Here is a 10,434-nt window from a genome sequence, read left to right as displayed (position 1 = left end):
CCCTCCCAATTAGGTCATAACTTCGTAAAGGGGTTTCACCCACTTATCGTTGAAACCGTAACTAGTTTCACAGGACACCAGTATGGTTTATTGGGGGGTAAGGCAGAAAATACTTTACCTAACTCGTTTAAAATAAAAAAATATATACACGAGGTTTACGTGCAGAAGTGTTTAAGCAGTTTAAGCATCTTCTTAGCCGTTAGTGGTATCAGGTTTGCCATGCATCTGGTTTGTTGTTTACAGTATCTCCCAGAATAATCCAGTTTTCTGTGACATGTGTTGATTCAGAGTCGCGCCCAAAACCGATACCCCTGAGGGCTCCAATGAGTCATCTATTCAAAAGGGGGGAGGGGGGAACGACAAAGTCTAATGCAAAGACGTGTTGAAGTCTGGAAAGGGAAATAAAATCAAGAAAGAAAATACAAATGAAGGATGAGTGTTTTTTTTTCCACAGGTAGTAGCAATAAGTTACTACCCGTGGAAAAATAACGTAGATAACCCTTGGACCTCTGATTCTGAAAACTCTGACGTGCTCTAATTGTTGGTGATTGATTACTGCGATTAATCAATAACTACAGAATTCTTACATGGTGCAATTTGTGGTGCGGAGGAAGGTCAGCTTGATCATCTTTGTTCTTATGGTCCAGCAAATAGTTCGGGCATAAGAAAGCCACGGCTTCTGGTAAAAAGTGGAGGTTTTTTTTCTTCATTTTTAATAGTATTTTTAACTCCATAAATTAGTTTTGAATTGTCGTAATATCATAAACATACCGCCAATTTGTGCCATCTAAGTAACATTTTAAAAAGAAAATGAGTTAACTTCTTTTGTTGTGGAGCCTTGCTGTTCTTTGAATAACACAATATATTTATTTCTATCGACCTGCAGATTACTAACATGATTGATCAGACAGAAGACGAGTCGAGTTTATTGTCATGCGTACAAATTCAGTGAGGTACAAGGAAAAACATGCAGCGGCATCACAGGCAGGTAGGCACAGACGACACACAATATAAATTATACCTCAATTATATAAGACAGTGAAGAGAGAGGGAGAGAAAACAAGACATTGCGAAAAAACAAAGACGCAATCAGATAAATTCGTGGTTGTGCAAGAGGTGTTGCATAGTTTACGGTTCCTGAGGTAGAGTTAGGTTGTGCACATCGGTTCAAGAACCTAATCTCTGTAGGAAAGTAGATGTTCCTGAACCTGGTGCTATGGAATTCCATCTTCTGTACCTCCCTCCTGATGGTAACAACAAGAAGAGGGCATAGCCTGAATGGTGGGCTCCTTGATAATAGATGCTGTCTTCTTGAGGCAATGCCTCCTCTGGATACTGTCAGTGGTGGGGAGGACTGTGCCCATGATGAACCAGGCTGTGTCCACTACTCTGCAACCTCTTGTGTCCAAGCTGAGCTGCAACCAGACTGGATACTTTCAGCAGTGCATCTGCAGAAGTTTGTTAGAGCACTTGGTCACATGCCAAATCTCTGTAAACTTTTAAGAAAGTAGAGGTACTGACACGCCTCCTTTGTGATTGCATTCGCAGCTGGTGGTAACAGATCAATAGTTCATTTCCCTTCCCCTCCCCACCCTCCCCAAAGCACTTTTTTCTTCAGTTGATTTCAAAAGATGTGAAAATTTTACAGTGGAAAATGAGTGGCAGATTCCTGCTTTATATTTTCCATTTAGCACCAAAAGTGAAAATTTACTCCAGCACCTCTGGTAAAGAAGCAGATATCAATCTGGTTCATATGATAAACTGCTGGAAGAACTCAGCAGGTCGAGCAGCATCTGTGGAAGCAAAGGAATGGTCAACGTTTCATGTCGGGACCCTGCATCAGATTCATACTGATGCATCAGACAGGTGCAGATGAAGGGTCTTGACCTGAAACATCAACCATCCCTTTGCTTCCACAGATGCTGTTCGACCCACTGAGTTCTTCCAGCAGTTTAATGTATGAAACAGATTCCAATATCTATAGTCTCTCGTGTCTCAGTTTGGTTCATGTTCTGGAGTGAGTCTTAGATCGATGACATTCTGGCTAGATCCATCTTTGCTGATTGTGGTTATCCCTTCCAATTGCTCTTGAATCCACTTGTACTGATTATACATGCATGCCATTGGTAAAATCCATATCTACAGCTTTACCTTTCTAGATGAAACCTTTTCCCATAGATAGGGTACGGCAGTATGTGAGTACAAGGTCAATCAAACATTCGAGTCCACTTGGAGGTTATGCCATTATACAAATCAGTTCCCGCATTTTTCATAGAAGATCTCACCACTGATTCTATCAGAAAGTGCCAGGAGGCACAGAACAGAGCAAGAAAATAAACTTTGCTATAACATAATTCCATATACAAAGACATTTTGAAGCACTGCAGAATCAAATAATTTTAAGGATATGGTCACCATTGCAACCTAAGGATCCTAATTGTTAGAATCATTTATTTTTCTTTTTTCCCTTTTCTTTGGAGCAGACTTGATGGGCCGAATGGCCTACTTCTGCTCCCTTGATTTGTGTCTTGTGATAAAGAATCATTTCTTTTTCAAGTATTCGCATACAGCATTGTCATAATCATTGTACTTTCTATTCTTATCTATTCTGTTATACTGACCCTGCTCTCTAGTCAGTTCACGTCCATTGTGTGTAAACTACCTTCCACTTTATGTTTGGGTGAGCAGCTTCAAGTTCCTGGGCATCAACCTCTCAGAGGATCTATCCCTAGCCCAATACATTGATGCAATCACAAAGAAGGCATGCCGGGAGCTCTACTTCATTAGGAGTTTGAAGAGATTTGGTATTTCATCAAAGACACTTGCAAATTTCTGTAGATGTACAGTGGAGAGCATTCTGACTGGTTGCATCACCGTCTGGTATGGAGGCTCCAATGCACAGGATTACAAGAGGCTGCAGAGGGTTGTAGACTCAGCCAGCTCCATTATGGGCACAACACTCCCCACCATAAGGACATCTTCAAGAGATGCTGCCTCAAGAAGGTGGCATCCACCATTAAGGACTCTCACCATCTGGGACATGCCCTCTTCTCATTACTACCATCAGGGAGGTGGTACAGGAGCCTGAAGACCCACACTCAATGATTCAGATAAAGCTTCTTCCCCTCCGCCATCAGATTTCTGAATGGTCTACGAACCCATAAACACTACCTCGTTATTCCCTTTTTGTTGCACTATTTATTTATTTTGTAATTTATAATAATTTTATGTCTTTGCACTGTACTGCTGCCGCAAAACAACACATTTCACATCATAAGACAGCGATAGTAAATCTGATTCTTGGGAAGAAAGACTTCATTTTTTAAAATTAATTTATCTGAAATTCACTGGCAAGGCCAGCATTTATTGCTCATCACTAATTGCCCTTGAGAAAAGTGATGGTGACCTGCCTTCTCAAATCACCCCAGACCTGGTAAACAATAATTACACAATGCTTTTGTGGAGGGAGTTTCAGAACTTAAATCTAATGGCAATGAAGGAGACATCATCTCAGCATCCACTCTGTTAATTCCCCTCAAAATTTTGCCTTTCAGTGAGATCATTTTGCATTGTTCTAAGCTCCAGTGAGGATATGGCCAAACTGCTCAACCTTTCGCGTACATCAATCCTTCTTCCCAGGAACCAACCTTTTCTGCACTCCCTCCAATGCAAGCACATCCTTCCTTAAATATGGAAAGCAAAACAGGAGGAGTCTCACCAGCACCTTGTGAAGTTTCACCTAAACTTCCCTACTTTTATGCTCTATAGCCCTCATAATGGAGGTTAACGTCCCAATAGCCTCTAAGTGCATGTTAACTTTTTGTGTTTTCTATACTTGGATCCCACATCCCTATTTATGATAATATTTTCTAGTTCCATTTAAAAAATACTTTGATTTTTTCATTCTTCTATCCAAAGTGGATACCCTCACAATTTCCTACATTAAATTCCATCTGTCAACTTTTTGTCCACTCTCTTAATCTATCCATATTCTTTTGCAGGATCTTTGTGTCCTCCTCACAACTTGCTAATTGAACTACAAAAAAAAACAAGCTGCTGGGGTTAACTCAGCGGGACAGGCAGCATCTGTGGAGGCAAATGGACAGTGGACATTTCAGGCTGAGACTCAAAATGTCGACTGTCCACATCTCAATTGACGCTGCCCGACCTGCTAAGTTCCTTCAGCAGCTCGCGTTTTGCTTCAGATTCAGCATCTGTAACCCCTTGTGTCTCCATCTTGCTAATCCAACTGTGTGTGAGAATGGAAGCATGTGTTATCTAAGATAGCCATGATAATACTCTGAGCAGTTTTCACCAAACTCTTCCTCTACAGATGGTCAAATGATGTTGCACCACTCCTTAGTCTCAAGTTTTTGTTACTCTGTTCTGCTGTGTAAAGCGGTGTCTCATTCATGGTTGCAGCAGTGCAGAACTTCTTTGTTCTCTCTTTTATTTCTCACTACAAGTTGTGACATCTGCTCTATGTCTGTGTTAAAAATGGTTGTAAGTTGTTGGTTAAATTTACTGTTTTAGTTTCCATATTGTTGATTATTTTTATAACTGAGTTCCACCTCTCCATGTCCCAAAGAGAATAATCTTTTGTTCCAAGAGCCAAACAGAATTTTAATGCCAATGAATGGCAGAATGGAACATAATACTGCAGCTTTTCTGCCTGAATTGTGCCGGGCAGGAAGTTGGACGAGTACCTGGCTTTGTAAAGATTGGTTGCGCAAGTGACTTATCTGCTGCCTAGGATATGCAAAATGACGGCAAGCCTTTTGCAACACTTGATGTTCAGTAGAAGACACACTGTTCCAAATGAGACCGGTCGATAGTTAATCACACCAGAACACCCTTTCGTAGTTCTGCATTCTGTGAAGCAATGTTATTCAAAGGGCCCCTAACATATAGTGTACAAACTCCTAATGCAGAACAAACTGAAAACGGAATGCTGATTCTAACCTCTGCTCCTAAGACTTCTGAGACTTTTGATGAGTGCTTCATAATTTCCACTGTTATGAGGAGAAACTGCAGTTGTTTTCTTTAAAACTAAAGAGAGTGGGGAAGGATTTAATTGAGATATATAATATTATGAGAGGCCTAAGCTGGTTGAAGTGGATTGTCCTACTTCCCCTTGGGGAAGCTTGGGAAGATATATTTTCATTAAGTTGTAGGTTGATAAGAAGGGAGTTGAGGAACATTCTTTCATCCAAAGAGTATTGGGTATCTGGAACTCATTGCATGAAAGCATGGCCTAGCTAGAAACCCTCATTACATTTAAAAATTACCTGGATGATCGCTTGAAGAACTGTAACCTACAGAGTTATACACCAAAAGATGGGGAATGGGAATTACATAAGTAGCTCCATTCTTGGCTGGCATGGAAACAATGTGCCACATGGCATCATTCTGTCCTCTAAATTTCTATGATTCCATGAAAACTTCCTGACCACAAGCATGGTGACTCTGCTGGGTGAGCTTCATGAGCTAGAGGTGTAGGAAGGAAGCAGGCCAGTGTGGCTAGAGACTCAGTGATAGGAGGGGAAGAAGAGCTTGTATATAACCCCATCCCCAAAATGTACAGGGGACTACTCCCCTATCTTGGCGTTTCCATGGACCGTTACCTCTGAAGGCAGGGTTTACAGGATTGAAGGGGACAGACATCTTCTCTAGCCAAAGATCCAGTTTTGCATCCATTCCAGGATTGCTCGGCCCAAGGAAGTTAAGGTAACTTTTGCCTTGTATATCCTAGTCTCCAGACCATTATAGATGGCGGCAGCTGGCTTTTCACTGCAGCATAAAGGAAGTTACTGAAAAAGGGGCTTCCTCCACTTTTGCTTTGGCAGGGCCCATGGGGCAGTGGCCATGTGTATTTGCCAGAATTGCAAGCTTCCCAACGCTCCAAGCACAGAAGTTTGTATGCTCAGGGCATTTCAGCGTCCCCTACGAAAACCAAGGCTCTTCATGAACCTCAAAGAATATTGCTCCCTGAACGTTCAAATTATGGTCAATTCAATTCCAAGGGTGCACGCCTGACTCTGTCATTCTTAGGCAATCTACATTGCCTCCTGTCCTTCAAACATTGCATAGCCCCAACAGGTGGATCTTAGGGATTAAGGACTGTCCTCCCTTTGCCTCTGACTCCTCTCAGAAGCTGAGCGCTGCTATAGTGAAAGCTCCAGAACTGCCAGGACTCTAAAAGGGAATGTCATTAGGCTCCTCAAAATGTGATTCTGCTGTTGGAGCCACTCTGTGGCTGCTTGTATGAATCAAGTTGGGTTCATCATTGTCCATTGCCTCCTTCATAACTCCAATGAGATCAACCTTTGTCTGAGGCGCATTTCCAATGAAATAACATCTTTCCTTAAACAGCAGATCAAAGCTGTCTGCAATACTCTACAGGAGACAAAAGAGACTGCAGATGCTGGAATCTGGAGCAACAAACAATCTGCTGGAGGAACTTGGCAGGTTGAGCAGCATCTATGGGAGGAAAGGAATTGTCGATGCTTTGGGTCAAAATCCTGTCCTGATGCATGTGGTCTTGCCTTGTATAGTTGCAGTAAGACTTCCTAACTTTTATACTCCATTCCCACTGAACAGCTTCACATTTTCCCACATGCTGGTGATAGGTGGATCCAGGTGAGGGCTAACTGCTAGCTGTTGCTTCACCCCTTCCCTCCACCTCCTTTATACTGGCTATCTGCCCTCTTTTTTTTCCAGATGAAGTGTCTTGACCCGAAACGTTGACTGTCCGTTTCCCTCCATAGATTATGCCTGACCCGCTGAGTTCCTCCAGCTTTTTGTGTGTTGCTTCAGATTTCCAGCATCTGCAGTCCCTTGTGTCTCCCGTCCTACTCCCCAGCTGCTTGACTCTGGCATGGTTCCGGAGGACTGGAAGCTCGCAAATGTAGTTCCACTGTATAAGAAGGGTGGGATGCAGCATAAAGAAAATTACAGACCTATTAGTCTAACATCGGTGATGGGAAAGTTATTGGAATCGATCCTCAAGGGTGAGGTTATGGAATACCTAGAGGTGCAAGGCAAAATAGGCCCTAGCCAGCATGGTTTCATGAAGGGAAGATCCTGCGTGACCAAGCTATTGGAGTTTTTTGAGGAAATCTCAGGTAGGGTGGATAAGGGAGAGGCTGTGGATGTTGTGTATTTGGACTTTCAAAAGGCCTTCGACAAGGCGCCGCACAAGAGGCTGATTAATAAGATGAGAGCTCATGGAATTACAGGTAGGATATTGGAATGGGTGGAGCATTGGCTGGTAGGCAGAAAGCAAAGGGTGGGAATAAAGGGATCCTGTTCTGGTTGGCTACCAGTTACTAGCGGTGTTCCGCAGGGGTCGGTGTTGGGGCTGCTTCTTTTTACTTTGTACACTAATGATTTGGATGATGGAGTAAACGGTTTTGTGGCTAAGTTTGCAGATGACACCAAGATAGGTGGAGGAGTAGGGAGTACTGAAGAAATAGGAAGGTTGCAGAGAGACTTAGATTGTTTAGGAGAATGGGCAAAGAAATGGCAGATGAGATTCAATGTTGAGAAATGTGCAGTTGTACACTTTGGAAAAAGAAATAAACGGGCAGATTGTTATCTAGATGGGGAGAAAATTCAAAGTACAGAAGTACAAAGGGACTTGGGGGTACTCGTGCAGGATACCTTAAAGGTTAACCACCAGGTCGGATCGGCGGTAAAGAAAGCGAATGCTATGTTGGCATTCATTTCAAGAGGTATAGTGTACAAAAGTAGGGAAGTGTTGATGAGGCTGTATGGAGCACTGATGAGGCCTCATTAGGAATACTGTGTGCAGTTTTGGGCCCCATATCTTAGGAAGGATGTACTGATGTTGGAGAGGATTCAGAAGAGATTTACGAGGATGATTCCTGGAATGAAAGGGCTTACTTATGATGAGCATTTGTCGGCTCTTGGACTGTACTCACTGGAGTACAGAAGAATGACAGGGGACCTCATAGAAACATTTAGAATGTTGAAAGGACTGGACAGAGTAGATGAGGTTAAGCTGTTTCCCTTGGTGGGTGAGTCCAGGACTAGAGGACACAGTCTTAGAATTAGAGGGTTCTGTTTTAAAACAGAGATGAGGAGAAATTTCTTTAGCCAGAGGGTAGTGAAATTGTGGAATTCTTTGCCACGTACAGCTGTGGAGGCCCAATCATTGGGGGCGTTTAAGGAGGAGATAGATAGGTATCTAATTAGTCAAGGTATCAAGGGATATGAAGATAAGGCTGGAATTTGGGGCTAGATAGGAATAGTCTTAGGTTAGCTCATGGCGCAGACTCGATGGGCTGAATGGCCTACTTCTGCTCCTTTGTCTTGTGATCTTGGATCCTCACACCCCACTCCTACCCCTTTTTATGCTGTTTCTGTCAAAGCAGCCTTGACACATAACACTTAATGCAAAACACTGTCTAGTTTTGTCGAGTTCCATCATGATTTAGTGTTTTGGGTTGCCTCAAGTTCATTGCTTAGTTGTCACAGTCTGCCTGACCTAGTAGTTTGGCCAGCGGGTTTGTTTGTGCTTTTACATATGTATCGTAAACTAACATTACATTTCTACTGCAGCACTGTGAATTGTTATGGGTGAACACGGTGCTGGATTAAGTGCAAAAGAATTTCCAGTAGATCCAGGTACTTCAACTTCTGCAAGGATTGGACATGTTTACCTTCATAATATTTTGCATTTCTCACCTTTACTTCATTCACTTTATCACTGACCCTCGGCCTGAGGCACGGTAGTGTAGTGGTTAGTGTTCAATTCCGGCCACTGTCTGTAAGGAGGTTGTATGTTCTCCTCGTGTCTGCATGGGTTTCCTCCGAGTGCTCCAGTTTCCTCCCACATTCCAAAGACGTACGGGTTAGGAGCTGTGGGCATGCTATGTTGGCGCCAGAAGTGTGGCGACACTTGCGGGCTGCCCCAGAACATTCTACACAAAAGATGCATTTCACTGTGTGTTTTGATATAGATGTGACTAATAAAGATATCTTATTTTATCTGGAATTCCATTCCTGAATTCTTTGGCATCACCGCTTTTAAAAACTTCATCAAAAATTAATGACCTAAACCAAGTTTTTGGTCATCCTCTTGGCTTGGTTTCCAATTTCTAAATATGTACTTGTGAACCATTTTAAAAAGTGCTTTAGCAACAAGGTGTAACAATGGTTGTTATTTTTGTGAGTTTGTTGATCATGTTAACATAGGAACTGCAAGTACTTCAATGGCATGGTATCAATGGAACACGTTCAGCAGTCCAAAATAATAAGTATAATTGATGAAAACTCAGCAAATCAGATCAAGCACAATCCATGTAGGAAAGAAAGTAAACATTTCATGTCAATCCTCCTCTCTCACAAGTGGAAGATGTTACAGATGAACTGCTTATAAAGGTAAATACAGGAATGAAAAGAGCTCTAAAAATAGAAAGAAACAATGATCTGCAAAATGATTGACCTGCGATTTCAAATAGAGCACACCTTTTTATCAGGTGCAAAATACTATTCAGTATAGCCTTCAGGTCATTATTCATTATTGTCCATTGTATTGTTAAAAGCAGAAAAAGATGTGAGCGGGGCCAGTGCCTGAAATAGGCATTAGAGGCTTTGCAAATGCAAATATGGGCACCTATTTGAGAACGCTGCTGCAAAACCATTGTAGCCAGAGCCTGTGCTGTCAATGTTAAGGAAAACATGCTCCACATAACCAGTACTATTTTTGAAAATTATCGAGCTTGCTGAATGCTCTGACCAAAAAAAGTACCTTTTTAAAAATAACATACCAATGTGGGCCAGGCAGTGTGGTGGAGCTCTGCCCCCAATTCTACAAGATGCTAAAAAACCACAAACATCATACTCCCTTGCTGCTCTGTATTTTTCGTGAACTTTTTCTGTTTTTGGTCATCCAGGATTTTGGTCATCCCTCTTGGCTTGGTTTCCAATTTCTAAATATGAAACTTTGAACCTGTACCATGTGTACCTTTTCCAGGCAGTGAGGGCCGTGACTTAGAGCGAGAAGCAGCACTCTCAGTGCGAGAAGTGGGAGCCATATAAGGAGGTGAGTGTCGGGACCCAGTTCTTTTCCAGGTATTTCCAGACAATGTAAGAGTCACAGCTGCGAATTGTTAGGTGATAATTGAGTGGGAAAGTAGCCCAAGTAGCAACAATCGATAAAAAGAAGGTAGGGTCAAGCAGAGCAGCTGTTGTTGGAGTGGACCAGTGTTAGAGTGGGGGGAGCTGAGGTTTTGGTGAGAAGAGGCTAAGGTAATTTTCTGGTAAGTTTCTTTCTTTCTTTGTCTATTAGTGCCTTGCTAAAGTAGTGACAATGGATCCAAGGTCAGTGGTGTTTTCTTCCTGCCAGATCTGGGAGATCTCAAGTCTCCCTGATAGCTACATCTATGGGAGGTGCATCCAGCTGCTGCT

General features: G+C 42.4%; 1 long non-coding RNA gene across 1 annotated transcript in view; it reads left to right on the top strand.

Moving 5' to 3' along the window:
* Positions 1–89: 89 nt before the first annotated feature.
* LOC127581390 (uncharacterized) overlaps positions 90–10,434 on the top strand; it is a 28,543-nt gene continuing 18,198 nt past the window's right edge. The window contains exons 1-3 of the long non-coding RNA XR_007957950.1: positions 90–682; positions 887–988; positions 10,001–10,069. This is a non-coding gene — a long non-coding RNA (uncharacterized LOC127581390). The remainder of the gene's footprint in view (positions 683–886; positions 989–10,000; positions 10,070–10,434) is intronic.

This window comes from Pristis pectinata, chromosome 21 (assembly GCF_009764475.1).
Source record: "Pristis pectinata isolate sPriPec2 chromosome 21, sPriPec2.1.pri, whole genome shotgun sequence".
Classification (NCBI taxonomy): Eukaryota; Metazoa; Chordata; class Chondrichthyes; order Rhinopristiformes; family Pristidae; genus Pristis; species Pristis pectinata.
This window is presented reverse-complemented; position numbering and strand designations above follow the sequence as displayed.